Below are 14,232 nucleotides of genomic sequence, written 5' to 3' on the forward strand. Positions count from 1 at the left end.
TTGGTCTCAAAGAGACACATAACAAGTTGAATTAACCAGTCAGCACCCAACACTTAATACCTTTGACTCCCTGGTATTTAACTCATCAACAGAAATCTTTTAGATAGTTAGATCATTCTCTTCACCATCATTGGTTAAGCCATCTGCAGTCTTTAGAACAAAAATAGAATTATAGAATGACAAATGGCAGGAAGGAAGCCCATTAGCCCATTGGGCTTGCACGGCCATTTGAAAGAGCTATCCAAATAGTGCCACTCTCCTGTTCAATCCTCGTAGGCCCAGCAATATCCCAGCAACAATAACTACTTACATTTCTATAGCCTCATCCTGAGGTCTGTAGCTTGCTTTTCCCTTGTACTCTCTTGCCTATAAAGTTCTGAGCAACTTTCTATCTTTGGAACTTTATCCTTGTATCCTATGCCTTAATAATCTGCAATTCTGGAGGACGATGAAGTTTAGTAAATTGCAATAATTTGAAGCAAAATAGTTTTAAGCAGTTGACCCTCTTGTCCTTCTGATGCTCTCCTAGGTTTTGATCCTTGTAGTTCACTGGCATCACCTTTACACAGGAGTAGAAATAAATTCTGCACAAATGATGGTGAATCTCTGCAAAACACGAGTTATACTACAACGGTGTCCCATTTCTGTTTTCTGTCTTACAAGAAGGAGATAGAGGCAATGGAGAAGGTGCAGAAAAGATTTTACAGACTTTCTGCTAGAAGTTGCAGGTTATAGATATTAGCAACGACTGAACGAGTTGGAGCTATTCTCTCAGGAGAAGAGGAAGCTACAGGGCGACCTTTTAGAATTATGAAGGGCTAAGGGCAAATATCAAAGCATGAGCCAGGAGGAGTGGAGATGTTTTCTCTTGTGAGAATGAAATGAGAGTCTTTTTTTTTGTTCAGGATGGCAGGAATTCTGTTCCCACCATCCGAAGGGTCGGTGGCCAGTGCATTGTTGCTGATGCGTGCAACCCTACAATTTAGTACTGGCCCAAGGAGGAATGATTGACTGGAGATGGGACTTCAGCCCCTCACTCAGTTCCTCACTCAGAGAGACTGGAACCTCTCTTGTTCTAGCAGTGCCAGAGGCTGTTCCAAAAGTCCAGTAGCGAGTACTTGGAGGGGGGGATCTCAGTGTGGTGAAGGAAGGCCTAGGGATTTGGCTATTTGTTGGTTGCACAACAGAAACATCTAAGATTCTTCGAGTAGTTGACAGAGTCGATGCTAAGAGGTTGTTTCTTCCTTGCAAGACTGTAGGACTAGAGGGCATCATCTCAGAATAAGGGGTCGCACATTTAAACCCGAGATGGGGAGAAATTTCTTCTGTGTGGAAACCTTTATCACAGAGGGCTGTCGAGGCTGGTATATATTCAGTATATTCAAGGCTTAGATAGACAGATTTGTAATCTGGAAGGGAATCGAGGATTGGGGGTAAAGGGACAAAGGCAGGGAAGTGGTGTTGAGGGTTATCAGATCAGCCATGATCTCATCCATTGGTGGAGAAGACTCGATGGGATGAATGGTCTACTTCTGCTCCTGAAGCCATATAGTCAAACAAGGTGGGGGTGAGTTGGGGCATATCTCACATTGGGATTGTACCCCAGATTTTGAGAGGAGACTGAGGAAAGCAGCTCCCCCTCCCCCAGCATATTTGAAGAATGACATGGCATGGACACCAATACAGAGCAGATGGGCTGAATGGCCTGTTTCTGTGCTGTAAATTCATTGTAATTTTCAATGTGAATCTTCACACTTTGACTGGTGGTGAGGGGGTGGACTCAGTTCTCCCCTGCGGTAACACTGGAAATCCAGCTCCCCCAGCACTGCATCCTTCCAGGGAGCTTGGCTAATTCAGTACTGGCTAACGATTGAACTTGGAACTGTCCCTCTCTCTGCTTTTTGGTTCCACATTGGATCCCTGCATTTCAAAGTGTGGCAAAAGCCAAAGTACAGCTCTAAAAATTTAAGAAAACCATTCCCACTAACCCTTCATCTTAGATAGCACCTTCCAAATCCATGACCACTTCCATCCAGAAGGACAAGGGCAGCAGATACATGGGAACACCATCCCCTTCAAGCTTCATCCAAGCCACTCTTCGTTCTGACTTGGAAATATATGGCCATTCCTTTACTGTCACTGGATCGAAATCCTGGAATTCCCTCCTTAAGGGCATTGTGGGTCTACCCACAGCGCACGGAATGCAGCGGTTTAAGAAGGCAGCTCACCCCCACCTTCTGAAGGGTAACTAGGGCAGGCAATAAATGCTGGCCCAGCCAGGGACACCCACATCCCGTGAGTGAATAAAGCAAAGGATAATTTTGAAAACTGACTGGTGCTTCTCTGCCACGGTGAGCCAGTGAATGGGTTAAAACTGAACTTCATTTCGAAGGAGAAAGGAATAGTCACTCGGGGAATCTTTGGATTGTGGGCGAGTGCTGTGCACCAGCCCTGGTGGAGTGTCTGAACCAGGAAATAGGTCCGGCAGAAAGCCCTAGCTGTGTTTGGGCCAGTATGTGAACAGGAACAAGGTAGGGTATCCTGCTGCTTATGGAATCATGACCTCATGTGGGATGGATTAGGCCGTTTTATTAAATCTGTGATTATGTGAAGTCTGCTGTAGCAGGCGTGTGATTCTGGCTAAACAGGGGGCCCTGTACAGTCTGTCAGCAAACCTGCACATCAGGCACGTTCCTAGTGTTTGACACTCTTCTCCCACAGAGTGCTGCAGAGCAAGAGTGTTCTGGGGGTTACTCTTCTGTTTGTATTGTGCCTCTTGTTTTGTTGTGTTGTTGTTGAAATCCACGATGCAGATACACAGGTTCCCCCCTCGACTGAATGATGGTATCTTCCCCCTTGGCAGAAGGCAAACTGCTTCATCATGGCTCTTCTCTGTTGCTGTTCACAATGGCGTATTCTAGATGCTCATGCTTGAACAGGCACAAGGAATTCCTAAAAGGAGGGATTAGTAGCGAGGGTCGGTGGTGGTGGGGGGGGAGGGATGTGTGTGTGTGTGTGTGTGAGAGAGAGAGGGGTGAGGAGATAACGGGCCCTAATTTGCTTTTTCTTTTTTTTTAAAAGAATGCAGTCATGCAAGAATTTAAAGTAACTCTAATACGAGCCCTGAGCTGCATTGAAACAGATGCCGAAATATTATGAAGTTTTAACTCGATGTGGCACAGCATGCCTTTCAGTTAGACTCTCCTGACTGCAGGCTCCCCCAGGTTTGTGGTCTTCTGGCTTTAACTGACTTACAAAAGAGGAGGGAGATAATACGGGCTGGAGGCAGTGGTATTTCGTTAGTGTTGCAACGTTTGATAGATATTCTATCGTCCTGTGCTACATATATATATATATATATATATATATATATATATATGTATATATATTTCAGCAGTGTACAGAAGGGACATGCAGGCCCTCCGTGCCAGTAGTAAATTACACGGTGTTGAATTCTGCCACGATATTATTGTTGGATTGGCTGCACAAGTCAACTACAGGGGAGATAGAGAGGTTCAGCCTGTGAAGGAGAAACTCCAGTGACTGAGGTTAATGTGGCAGTGCAGAGTGTGTGTTCACACTTCGCTGCTTTTGTGTATGTGTGTAATTGTGCAAATAGTGAGATTACTGTAGGAATGTTTATTTGCATCCTGCACATTCCCAACCCGGACTCCAGATCCCGATGAGAACCCTCACGTTAGGACGGACCTCAGCAGAGAAGGGGAAATAATTAGATTTTATTTTTACTCAATAAGATGCTGGTTAGCACAGTTTGGGTGGGTATATGAATGGAAGGGTTTAGAGGGATATGGGCCAAATGCTGGCAAATGGGACTAGATTAATTTAGGGTATCTGGTCAGCATGGATGAGTTGGACCGAAGGGTCTGTTTCCGTGCCGTTCAGTTCTATGATTCTAAGTTGGAAAATCGATCCTCAGTTGTACCTTTTAAGATAATATTTGTTGCCTGGGAGAATAGCATTGAAGAAATTATAGTTAGATAATGGTGCTGTGTTGCTTCATAGATGGGGGGGCAAGTGGGGAGCAGGAACAGTTCCAGAGTGGGAATAGGAGAAGAGTTGGCTGTTGTATGGAGGTCTGAAAGGGTTAACTGACAGCACAAGGTAAGCTGATCTACCGAAGGCAAACCAGAAGGTTCCAGCAGAAACCAACATTTACTAAAGAGGCCACAAGTTTAGTTGGAGAGGAAAGTAATCAGGGGGCCTTGGAGGAGGGAGGAGGCGTAATGAGACTGGGTGGTGACAAAGTCCCTCCCTCCCAAACTCCAGTTCCATATTGTGCAGGGATGACGCTGGGCCACAGCTGGTCTCCTGAGCCTGGCTCTCCAGGATTTGGCTGTAAATGAAATCTGTAACTGCTGCAATGATGCCATGATTTTTAATAGGTCTTCTCAGTTGCCAAAGTTGCCTGGTCACAGCAGCTTTGTGCTTGCCTTGTAAGCAGATAACCAGCACCCATCTCTGGTAGCATTCACAGGAGACCCGCTTCTGGCTGTTTGGTTAGTCTTCTCTGACATCAGATTGGAACTTATCAGTAAATGATGTTAAAATAAGCGTGACTGAGGGCTGTGTTTGCAAAATGTAGCTTGGGTTGGTTAGCATTTTAACCCCTTAGGTTATTTTTGCAGTACCAATAAATCCTGGAGCAATCTGATCTGGTAATTTTTTTTATTCTATACTTCTCTAGTTTAGTGTACTGTCATTTTTTTCAGGGCGTTTGATGGAGAGCTCATGTTACAAAAAAATGCAAAGAAAAAATGTCAGAGAATTAACATGAAAGTGGCTTGGAACAATCTGAGTTACTGTTGTACGTTCCACCCCTAACCTGTTAGTGTGCTTTTTTTTCCTGTGTGTATGTGTAAATTTTGAAACTTGCCACTCATTGGCTTAGTCATATGTTGGTGTGATGTTCGTAGTTCTCAGATTAACCTCCTGCCTTTTCAAACCAAACTGCTTTGACCCTGTACATTCTTGTGTAGCAGCTCCTCCTCGTTCCACAGATATCTCAGCCCCACCTGCCTCCTTCACACCTCCAGGTTAACTCAGATCCAAACTGAAAGCAATATCTTGACATTTACACAGACCTCTGACCTAGCCAACAACATGCATGAATAAGCAGGGCATTGTGTTTGCAAATTGTCTATTGCCTGAATTTTTTTTTAAAAACAAGTCCCATTTTTCAAGGTTCTGCCCACATTTGAAAGTGATCAGGAATTAAAATGCAACTGTTTAATGCCAACTAGTGTTTGTTGCCGATGCCTTATTTTAATTTGAATCGAGGTGGTTTTTGTTTTCAGTGTTTTTGTGTTCAATGTCCTTGAGTCTAGTGCTAGGAAGGACCTGTTTAGGCATTGGATGTGACAGGACAAGACACGTAGATGCAAATTGTGTTTTGCCTTTTGAAGGTTATTCCTGGTTCCTTTGGCTGGAGCCCAGTGCCTCGGGCAGGTTGGGGTAATGAAATAGTTTTATGAGCATGTGAATCAGCCAGTCGATGGTGCTGTATTTCTGGTGTGAAGGGGCTTGAGAATGAATTGTATAACACCTCCTGAGCTCCACCCCACAGAACTGTTTCAGGAGGTGAATTCCTGACTGTTTTGTCTCACATTTAAATGCAGAACAAGTGCAAAACTCCAGCCAATCTAGTGACATGGAAACATAGGTGCAGGACTAAGCTGTTTGGCCCATTGAGCCTGCGCCTCCATTCAATATAATCATCACTGATCGTGCAATTTCGGAATCCCACTCCCATTTTCTCTCCATATCCCTTGATCCCTTTAGTCGCAAGGGATATGTCCAGCCCCCTCTTGAATATACCTAATGAACGTAGCAGCAAGGGTGGATCCTTTATCCTCACGAACCTGTTTCACCATTTAGCCAGATTCTGGCCAGTCTGCACCCTAAATCCATCGTCCCTCGTTTGCCTCAGTAAAATCCCAAAGACATTGCAAAATAATTGTGAAACCTTTTTCTATCCTAATATAGTTTTGCTTCCTGTGTGTGCATTTTGATTGAATTTGGGGTCAAGGATTATGGGGGTGGGAAGCGACGTGGAGTGAAAGCTGCCCATCAGATCAACCACGGACTTACTGAATAGTGGAACAGACCTGAAGCATTCAATGATCTACTCTTGCTCCTGTTTCTTCTGTTATCAGTCAGTTAACCCATCATTGAGTGGCTGAGCCACACACTGTCCTGATTCCCACTGAGTGTTGATCTTATCCCTGACTTAGGCAATAGGGATGCAATAATTACCTCCATTAGAGAAAACAGAAAGCCACATTTATAGGCTGCTAAATTGCGATAAATTCATTCCACATGACGAACAAAGACCAGTTTCATCCCTATTGCGTCGTTCAGGGCCTTCTGATCTTTATCCAATTCCTAGCTGTTTCACCACTTTCCCTCAACACTCAGTGGGAATCAGGACAGTGTGCGGCTTAGCCACTCAATGATGAGCTAACTGACTGATAACAGAAGAAACAGGAGCAGGACTAGCTCATTGAGTGCCTCAAGCCTGTTCTGCTATTTAATAAGTCCATGGTTGACCTGATGGGGAGCTTTCACTCAACTCTTCCTCTTGTTTACACTTTGTGCATATTAACTTCCATTTAATATTCAGCTGTCTTAGAAGTGGATACCAAAGAAAAGCTCTCTCAGTCATGATTCCTGCTCGTGATTGAAGCAATGCGAAAACTATTCCATTGGCCAACTTTTGACCGTCCACTTTTGCCCAACTCGTTTTGCAATTTCGAAGTTGCAGCATCATGTGGGACCTTGGTCAATTTACGTAACGTTTCTAAAGCCAGGTTGCCGTAATTTGGAAACTGGGGAAGTCTCTAGTTCATTGGTTTACACGTCTGTCAGCCAGAGTAATGCAGAAGTATCAAAAATTTGTTGATCATCTGGAGTGCCTCTTGTCTCTTAAAGGTTTGGTTTGACTGCTGAGAGCAGCGTTGACTGAAAGGAGAGTGGGCAGTTTGTTTTCAGGTCATCAATTGCACTTAATCCTATTCAAAGGGCTGCGGCACGCTACATATACCAAGCATTTCTAAACAGTACTTTTAAACTCTGGGCCTCAACCATACATGGGCAGTGAATGCAGAATTGATGCCTACGACCATTTGGTGTGGGGGTGGAAACGTCTGAACTTTCTGACATAATCACAACTGCTTCGTGATTTTTTTTTAAAGCTCATTACACTGTAAAATAACAGATATTCTATATAACCACAGATCCTGTTAATCGTATCTCATTATTTCAAAATCAGTCGTCAAAGTTATTATGTGTAGTTTTGAGTTGATTTAGCATTCAGTTGACATTGATCCTTGGATCTACCCAGAACAAAATGAAGCCATTAAATCCCTTAGTACGAAAGGGGGAAAGTAACAGGATCAATCAGCATTTGAAAAGGGGTTTCATGTTTTGGATGTCGTTCTTGATATTTAGTTGGAGGTCTTGACATCTGGGTGTAGCCTGTTGTCAGAGTTGAGTGAATAGGTAACATTAACTCACTCTCCTCTTTCAGATGCTGACTGATCTGTTCGCAATGCATGTTGTAAAATGCAGCATCACATTCACGTTTTTGCATCAAAGAAGGGGAAGACACAGAGTTATAGTAACACGTGCACTTAAATGTGCGAGTGCCTTAATTGGATCAGGGTTCAAATTTTCACCAGCGGCAAATATTGCCAGGCTAGGTGTTGGTGTTCCTGTTCTCCACTGGAGCATTATCTGTCTGTTTGCTTTTCGCACAGTCTTTCTCTGAAGAATGAAAGTTCACTTATGCAATGTTTTTTTCAAATGCTTAAGAAATCACAAAACATTTCATAACCAAATAAGTTACTTTTTTTAAATATAGTAACTGTTGTTATGCAAATAAAAGATAGCAACAAATGTGCATGTGGCAGGATCCCAGAAAATTTGATGAGCAACCACGTAAATTGTTGGTTTGTTGAGGATGCCAGACTATACCAGATGCCTCAGTCTACACTACAGCACAAAAACTCTTTAACCTCCTTCAAATGCACACGTCCGACCACACAGCATTCCCTCTGCTGCAGAGAAGGTGATCAATACCTCGATCACATTCTCAACTTCTGGAGTTGGGCTTAGTGTCGCAAACATGTGATTCGAGGGCGAAGGTTGCTACCAGCTGAGTGCCCTGGATGGCCAGGGAAGGTTTAAACACTGAACTGCCAAGCATGAAATCGGATCAGTGCCTTCCAGTCACTGATGAAGAGTCATCTAGACTTGAAATGTGAGCTTGCTTTCTCTCCATGGATGCTGCCCGACTCACTGTGATCTCCAGTATTTTTGTTTTCAGTTCAGATTCCAGTATCTGCGGTAATTTGCTCCTACTCCTTCCAATCACTCTGCCTCTCTGAATCCCTTCCATTGGTTATTACCGGCAGAAGGCTCATGCTAGTCAATTATTCTCTGGAATACCTCACTAACTACTGCCACTTTCCCACCCCTTCGCCCCCACCAGCTTCTTTAAACCTAATTTCCTGGATCAACCTTTAAATTATCCCTCTTTATCTTTGGATTCCTGGCTCCCTGTGCTGTTCCTTACACCAACTTGTGAACTGCCTGGGGGCTTCACATGAAAGGTCATGTGGAAAGACAGTCTTGTCATGGTATAAATTACATGAGCTTATCACACGCACAAAACAAAACCTTAAGCTGAATGAATGCAAAATGTGTAATTTCAAAGCAGGGAAGGGATCCCCATTCCAGCATTTGAAAATTCTTCCCAGCCCACCCTGCTTCTGGGTGGTCTCACATTTTTCAAATGCTTTATCTTTTTGCTCCATTGTGAGTAAGGGTTTGCCATTTCACTTGTAACAACTGGTTGACTCAGTAATCTGCCCTTTGAGGCTCAAGTAAGGACTGCATCTGATTTTACTTGGTTGTAAGCACAGAGTTCGCAGTAGCTTCCCTACCTTTCAATCAATTTCCTGTGCCCCACCCAACCCATGCCCCTCATCGTCATGTTTCCATGCCCATGTAATTAATTTGTTCGTGAGAACTTTAGTCACATAGGAAAAAAAATCAATCGCTTGTTACTTTGGAGGTTCATTGCATTCTCCCAGAAATAGCCAGCCCAACATGTAACAGGGGAGCCAAGAGTTGGTGTTGTTTGGGGAAAGGAAATAAGTTTTGCCAGTGATGATCCTGTGTATTAACACGATGCTATATGGATGCACATATTATTAGGTTGAATCAGTTCAGAAAAAAGGTCTCTCAGATGGATTTGCTTGTTGATTGCATAAATCTAACAGCTATTTCATGTCAGCAATTTCCGTAAACAGTAAGAAGACTAACAACAAGTTATAGTTTTGTTTTTGCTGAGGAAAAATTTTTTCTCAGGGCATTAATGGAAGCTCACTTCTGATTTTTGAATCATAGATCTCTGATAGCATCCCTTTTTCTCCTTTATTCCTTCACGGGATGAGGGCATCTCTGGCTAGGCCTGCACATCCCTAATTGCCCAGAGGGCAGTTAAGAGTCAACCACATTGCTGTGGGTCTGGAGTCACATATAGGCAAGACCAGGTAGGGATGGCAGTTTCCTTCCCTAAAGAACATTGGTGAACCAGATAACAAGGTGCAGGGCTGGATGAACACAGCAGGCCAAGCAGCATCATAGGAGCAGGAAGGCTGATGTTTCAGGCCTAGACCCAACCTTGTCCAAAAGGGCTGCCCTTCCATTAACACATTAAACAGAAGCCCTGTCCAGTTCTTCAGATAACTGATTTTCTTATGCAAATTGGTTTCTACAATTTCTGACCAGTAATTATCTTCAAAAGCAACTGGTTAACTGTGAAGAGCATTTGGATGTGAACGGCACCATGCAAATGAAAATTCTTGTAGTAGAATTTTGAACCTGGTCTGCATGAGATTCAAGGCGTGTGCAGCTCAAACCACAAGTACCTTGCAAATAATTATCAATTGAGCCAGGCTGACACCTGAAACCTATCATCTCCCTAACTCTTTCAGAAATCTGCAAAGTTAGACAAGGTAAATTCCATGCTCCTAGCAAGTAGCTACAGTTGCAAGAATTATAACTTTTATTCTTCGCTTTGTCTTACATATTTATCTAACCTCCCTTTTTGAATTGTAGTCACTGTTGTGTAGACATGAAAGTCTCTTGTCTGCTGTCTGTCGAGGTAAAAACTGTAAAGTAAGATTCTGTTCTTAATCTCATTCCATTGGATTCTGTTCTTAATCCGACACCTATAATTAAGCATGAATTGGCACCATACTGTCTGCTTCACCCAAAGGGCAACATGGAGTGTGGAGCTGTTTGATTTCTCTTACCAGCCTGCTCTTGCCAAGATTTTGTCTCAGATATGTTGTACCAACTGCATTGACTCAGCACTGGATGAGTGGAGATCCAGGATCACGAGAGATCGTGTTATAATTGTTGGCCTGTGTATCAGATTTTCCTATTGGGCCCAATCTTGGAATCATCCCTTTTCCTTTATCTAAGTTGCTTCTTGTATAAGGCTCAGGAATTGTTGTTCAACATACAGTCACAGAGCTGTACAGCATGGAAACAGACCTTTCAATCCAACTTGTCCGTGCCAACCAGATTTCCTAAATTAATCTAGTCCCATTTGCCAGCATTTGGCCCATATTCCTCTCAATCCTTCCTACTGATGTACCCATCCAGATGCCTTTTAAATGTTGTAATTGTACCAGCCTCCACCATTTCCTCTGGCAGCTCGTTCCATACACACATCACCCTCTGCGTGAAAAAATTGCCCCTTAAGTCCCCTTTAAATCTTTCCCCTCTCACCTTAAACCTATGCCCTCTAGTTTTGGACTCCCCTACCCTGGGGAAAAGACCTTGGCTATTCACCCTATCCATGCCCCTCATGATTTTATACACCTCTATAAGATCGGCCCTCCGAGTTTAATCTGAGGGCCCTCCGATGCTCCAAGGAAAATAGCCCCAGCCTATTTAGCCTCTCCCTATGGCTCAAACCCCTAAAATCCTGGTAATATCCTTGTAAATCTTTTCTGAACCCTTTCAAGTTTCACAACATCCTTCCTTTAGCAGGGAGACCAGAATTGAACGCAGTGTTCCAACAGTGGCCTAACCAACTCAAGCATGATAATATTGGACTCCAAAAATGAAGCGATGGCAAAATTGGGAATGGGGAGGGGTGTAGGGACTGATAATTAAGTTCATGGACACGGGCCTTAATGAGATTTGAGCCAAAGTCCAGATTTTTTTGACAAGGGAAGAATTATTTTCCATATCATTGTAAAAGGGAAAGTTGTCATAGTCCCAGAGGACTGCTCTCTCTCATTAGAGAGAGCTGACTGTGGGGTGAGTTTAATCTGAGGGTCACCTCTGGTGAGGGGCAAGGTTGAGTAGGCAGGACTTTCCTGGTGACCTTGGCTGGATGGGGAATCGAACTTGTGGTTTGTTGGTGTCACTTGGCATCAGAAACCAGCCTTCCGGCCAGCTGAGCTAACCAACCCCTACCCCATCTCATTGTACATGGGACGGCGAGACAAATGGAAGGAGAGGAGAAAAAAAATGAGAGCCAATCAACCCGAATGTAAAACGTAGTCACGCAATGCAGGACACAGAAGCGCACAAAATTAAAATAATTAGTGGCCCCAGGGCTCAACCCATCTGATCCTGAGCCAGCTACATGTGATTCTGGAACATTCTATACTCTTGACTGGTGAAGGTTGCAACTGGTCAGAAAAAGTACGCCTTGATGTAAAATGGAAGCCAAAAAGCAGCAAGAACAAGTGATAAATATGACCGTTGCCTCCCCTCATACAGCGAGCCTTGATAGGTTAGGGTTAGGGACACTGGTCATTACAGTACAACCAGAGTGGGGTTTTAGTCACCTCCTCCAACATCGCAAGACCAAATTTCACTGGACACTCAAGCTCCAATCGTAAATAGTCCAGTTTTGAAGGGTGGGGTTGCCTTGGTATGTCTCATGTTTAAGGTGCGGCTAAAAAGGGATGTGCTTTGTTGCTGTGTAAAACAGGCTGGTTGGAAGCACAGGTAAAGGTTTTAACAGATGTGTAGTGTAATTAAATGTTTCCACGCCCCTGCTGTTGTAGTACTGAGAACACAGCACTGTTTTGAAACAGCAGACTGTAGGAAAATGATGTCATGCTCTTTGGCTAAGTATCGAGGAGACAGAGGCCCTGGGGGAATGGATTCATGCAGGCAGGCAAGAGACCCTGAGCCAGATGCCTTATCTTTTAATATACAATATAGGCACAATATGTTATCCATCATCAGTGCAAAGAATAATGAGATTTAGGTGAACCACCAATTACAGGATGCTAAAGCTAAGTGGAGCTCAGTCAGATATCAGACTCCCAGTCAGCTTGAATTGCTTAAATTTTCACGTTCTACACTGTCTCCACCTGATTGACTGACAGAGGTGTCACTGGACTCTCTGAGAATATGCTGACAGGCCACAGTGATCTGCTTGTTCAGTCTGTTCACATTATCAGCAAATTACTCTTGGAACATTTTTAAATTTGAATGCCGTACAGTATTAGAACTTCTAGCCCCACTATCTGATGTCTTCTCAGGGCATAAATTAGTTGGTAGGAACAGCAGCTAAATCAATAGGGACCAGGACAATCCCAGTGTCAGTCTTTCCTGTCTGCTGCGTTAACCAGATGGTTCTGGGATGTTGGAACTACATGTTCAGTCTCTTGTTCCAGAGCCTCTCTTAAAATAAGAATGTTCTTCACCTTTGTCCATACACTTCCTGACCAAGTGGTTACTGGGCAAAGGCAGAGCTTTGATCTAACCGTGATGGCCCCTGTGGTTGAGTAGCCTGCTAATAGCCCTCGGCTTCACAGAGACAGAATGGCCAGTGCTGCCTTGGGGGAAAATCCCACTAAATGACCTGCTACCTTCAGGAGTGGGATAATGAATGAGAACATAAACATGTTCCCAGTTGCTGGGCTCATACACTTATTGAGCCCTTCAAATATATCTTTGCCATGTGGACGATTAGCTTCATGTTGAGCAATCCAATCCCATTCCCTTATTCTATCCAAAGTAGCCCTGCATGTTTAATTCCTTGGCTTTTATTGATTTTCTTCAATTCCAGTTTTTAAGGGTCTGGTACATTCCTTACAATAATCCAAAATAAATTATTTTAAGGTGGAAATGAATGAGCACTTGTTTGCTAATTAAATCTGCCCAACCTTAGTTTGGCTGGTGTCTGATAAGCGAAGTGACTAAGGTTAGTATGGGATGTAGATAATCCTTAGTGACCCTGATATTATAGAGCACAAATTAAGAAATCACAGATGAGCTAATGCAGTGCACATTTACAAATGGATGTTTTACAAAGACCTACGTTGAGAGTTAGTTTTATGCACCGCACACTTCAAAAATATTTAATAAGTTTAACTTTTTAAGTTGTTTTTGTTTTGTTTAAATGTCAGTGGCAGTACGTATGTCTTGACACAACATGAGTAGAAGTTTCACAGGTTCTGAACATTTTGGATGACTTTATGTGACTGTGGAACTGTCTCACCTACTTCCTGCAACCAGCAAGTTCTGCGTTCTGCATTCTACCACTCTTCCGATAAAGCAGTCCCTCCTGAAGTCTCATCTATGCAGCAAAGTTGTCAAAAAGATGACCAAACATTTTGTACACAGGAACGATTTTGAGAAAATGTTCAAAGATAGTAACAAGAGAAATCTCAGATGTGAGAATTGAAGGCGTGGTCCACTGATGTATGGACCAGAGGATTGAGAATTTTTTTTAAAAATAACAAAAGATGATTATGAAAAGAAAGGGAGAAAGCACGTAATATCAAAACAGACAGTAAGAGCTCCTTTAAATTTATAAAAAGGGAGAGAGTCCAAAGTAGGCCCAAGACCCTTAGAAAGTGAGGCTGGTGAAATAATAACAGTGAATCAGGAATTGCATAAATACTTTCCATCAGTCTTCACAGTACAAGACACTAATAGCATTCCAAAAGTACTAAATACTCAAGGGCAAAAAGAGGATAGGCAATAAACACAATGGGCTGAATATTACGGGTTTTTTGGCTAAGTCTGGTTTTTGTCACATGTATTGGAAGGATGTCCACTGTAAGAACGAGTGGATTTTCTCATTGTATCTTATCAAACGTGCCTCATTAACTACCAACTCTGCCCCAATGGCATCCCTCGTGTCTGATCCTGGGCCCATCTCAAACA

General features: G+C 43.2%; 1 protein-coding gene across 16 annotated transcripts in view; it reads left to right on the plus strand.

Moving 5' to 3' along the window:
- The window catches only part of zmiz1a (zinc finger, MIZ-type containing 1a), a 257,416-nt gene that overhangs the window by 132,169 nt on the left and 111,015 nt on the right, over nt 1-14,232 (plus strand). The window contains exon 1 of one of the 16 annotated variants that reach the window (XM_048616239.1): nt 2,467-2,531. The exons of 14 other annotated variants lie outside the window; for them this stretch is intronic. The gene's annotated coding sequence lies outside the window, so the exon portion shown is untranslated. Of the gene's footprint in view, nt 1-2,466; nt 2,532-3,083; nt 3,225-14,232 lie in introns of those variants that run through there. One more of the 16 variants, XM_048616237.1, reaches the window with a different exon arrangement.

This window comes from Rhincodon typus, chromosome 34 (assembly GCF_021869965.1).
Source record: "Rhincodon typus isolate 14 chromosome 34, sRhiTyp1.1, whole genome shotgun sequence".
Classification (NCBI taxonomy): domain Eukaryota; kingdom Metazoa; phylum Chordata; class Chondrichthyes; order Orectolobiformes; family Rhincodontidae; genus Rhincodon; species Rhincodon typus.